This window comes from Octodon degus, unplaced genomic scaffold (assembly GCF_000260255.1).
Source record: "Octodon degus isolate 3935 unplaced genomic scaffold, OctDeg1.0 scaffold00116, whole genome shotgun sequence".
NCBI lineage: Eukaryota > Metazoa > Chordata > Mammalia > Rodentia > Octodontidae > Octodon > Octodon degus.
The window spans coordinates 4,330,284-4,333,474 of NW_004524692.1; the positions used below are offsets into that span (position 1 = coordinate 4,330,284).

Below are 3,191 nucleotides of genomic sequence, written 5' to 3' on the forward strand. Positions count from 1 at the left end.
CATCTTGTACAGCAGTTAACCACTAAGAAGAATATATGCAGTGTGTTATTTGTTGAATCTGTACTTCTTATTTGATTTGAAACTGTCTCATTGTTATCTGTTTATCAATAAAATTTTGAAAAAAAAAAGAGCATTGCTGTTGGACCAGGTTCATGGAGCTAGTGGCCACAGATCTGGGCTAGAGGATATGAATTTGTCTTATATGGTCACAAAAGATTGTGGTTAACCAACATACACTTGCAAGTCTTGGAAGTACACTCAATTTTTAGGGATGGAGATATAGCCCATAAGTAGAGCGCTTCTCTACCATGAATAAGGCCCTGGATTTTTAAAAAATGTATTTAGCACAGGGTCTACAGGGTTGCACTACACAGATCAGACTCTTAGTGATCCTCCTATTTTCAGCCACCCAAGCCCTGGAATTACAGGTGTTCGACCCCACACCCAGTCTCTCAAAGGACCCTGGGTGTGGGGACAGAGCCGGCACCTCAGACTGGGGATCAAACCCTGGTCCCTGCTCCTGCCTAAGCAGCTATACATAAATCTATACAAATATTCTGAAAGTAGGGACAAAACAGTGATATAGGAGGCCCAAAAATATACAATTAGCAAGTATAAGGCAAGAGTAATCAGTATACCTTTAACTAAAACATTCCACAGGAATTACAGTGCCCTTACATTAAACTGCCTTATATTCAAAATAGTTAGGATAGATATACAGTTACTTTCTCTTAATTCAGTGAATAGAAAAAGTTGTTCTAATAGTATTTAAGAACAGGATATCGTGTTTGCATCTTGTACTATGAATAACCACTAAGAAGCCAACAATATGCAATGTATTAATTATTGAAACTGTCCTACTAATTGGTTTTGTAACTCTCTCATTGTTATTTGTATCTCAATAAAATTATTTTTAAAAAAATAATTAAAGTTTAAGTAAAAATAAAAAGTCCATTATGAGCATCAGGACAAAAGGCCTTCCCTGAGATGCTGGTCACCTACATCCACAGAAGCACACGTACAGCACCTACATTTGCTGTTCATTTGGTTGTGGCCACAATAGAGGAAGAGGATGGAGCTCCACCCAAAATGTTACTCTAATGTTGATTAATGATGTCATAAACACAAACTAAGAGCATATGAAAGAGGTTATTATTCACTAAGTAAGACTTTTTCAGATAAAGTAGTCCAGTTCTCCTAACCTGGACTAAAAGAAGCTTTAGAAAACAGCAAAAGGAGAATGGTCAAGGGCTCAGGTAGTCAGTGAGACAAGGGGTGATGTGAATGTTCCTGTGTTCAGACAGGGGCTTGTGTGTCTTGAATTTCTTTTTTTCTTTCTTTCTTTTGTATTTTAGGGAAGGGTCTACAGGGTGTTCAGGGTCTCACTACTAGATGGGACTCGTAGTGATTCTGTTTTCAGTTTTCCAAGTGCTGGGATTACAGGTGCCCAGTCTCAATCATGTCTCAGAGCACCCCAGGGGCAGATCCAGCATGGTAGACCCAGGGATCGAAACCCTGGCCCCTGAGCCTGCTTGCAGGTGCTTTAATGCACAGAGCTATTTGACTGGCCCTTTTGATTTTCTTGTTAGTAACCAAAAGATGAAACCTGAGCTTGCTTTTCAGGTCAGTCAGCTTCACCAATTGGGCAGAAAGGAAGAGTAAGGGCAGAGGCTTAACTTGTCAGGAATTATACTTCAAAAATAATAGCATTTGTCTCTTCCTATGTACTCATAAGCCAAAAACCTTGTCAGATTTCAGCACTCTAACGAAGAGTGAAAATAAGAGATGCAGGCCAGCCTTTCAGGTACAACTGAAAATTTCAGGACAACAATTGAAGATATATGGCAAGCTCTATAGAAATGTCATTATTGACTAAAGATACAGAGTTCTAGAGTTTGTAATATCCAGAGTGAGGTCCAATTAATACCTGCTGAAAGTTTAAGGACCAAAAGGATTCACCAAGAAAACCTCAAGATGCAAATATATAAACTCAGTTTATCTGATTTATATTATAGTAAGAAACAAAAAGTGTTTTGTCCATATAGTTTTAATATTAAACATAGGATATACAAATGTCTAATTTAAAATATTACAGTTAGATCAGGCGCCTTCCCGCACATGAGCTTCCATGTTCTCCTTGTTCTTCAGTGCTTGCCCTCCATGGTTCCTTATTACTTTCTGATTCCCAGGATTTGAATTCACTGTCATGTCTTCTGAAGAAGGGAAGTTCTTGGTCAGCGGGCTCAATTTCAATATGGACAAGCAGGCACTGGAAGACCACTTCAGCAGCTTTGGGCCTATTTCTGAGGTAGTTGTTGTCAAGAACCGGGAAACTCAGTGATCCCTGGGTTTTGGCTTCATCCCCTTTACCAATCCAGAGCATGCCTCAGATGCCATAAGAGCCATGAATGGAGAGTCCCTGGATGGTTGCCAGATCAGTGTGGACCATGCAGGCAAATCTGCCCCTGGACACCAGAGGAGGGGGTGTTTTGGGGGCCCATGGACGTAGCCACAGCTATTCTAGAGGTGGTGGGGACCAAGGCTATGGGAGTGGCAGGTATGACAGTTGACTGGAGGATATGGTTGTGGTTATGGGCGATCCAGAGACTATAGTGGCAGCCAGGGAGGCTATGATCGATACTCAGGAGGGAATTATGGAGACAATTATGACAACTGAGAGGCTTGTAAACATGACATACACAAGGAATAACACTTCTCATACAGGATCGTCCTTCCAAATCGCCGTATAAAGATTTTTGAAGCTGCACTGAAACTTATCTAGTAAATTTACTATTTTTTAATTGCACTCCCAAGGTATCTTGTTAAAGACCTTTTAGAAAGCTCTGTGTTATTTTAATTTCCCCCCATTTAAAGTCAAATTTCTGAGACATTTGTAGAGTTATGGGGGTTTTTCCTTATAAAAGTTTTTAGTTTGGACTCTCAGGATCATTGCTTCTGGCACACAAAAGAGTTGTGCCAGACTGATATTTTTCTTTTAAATCATGCATCTGGGGTTATTTTTAAAATATATATGTACTTAATCATGAGTGGAAAAATTTTTGAATGTACCTGTAAGCAGTCTGCATCAAGAATATGATTGCCTAGAGTTTTTTTTTTTTTTTTTGATCTACCATCATGAGTGTAAGAGCTTCTTGAAAATGTTTGTGAATGTCATTTTTTCAATACTGGAA

At 39.4% G+C, this 3,191-nt stretch overlaps 1 pseudogene; it reads left to right on the forward strand.

Moving 5' to 3' along the window:
• Positions 1-2,206: 2,206 nt before the first annotated feature.
• On the forward strand, positions 2,207-2,743 carry LOC101573113 (annotated as a pseudogene).
• The last annotated feature ends 448 nt before the right edge of the window (positions 2,744-3,191 follow it).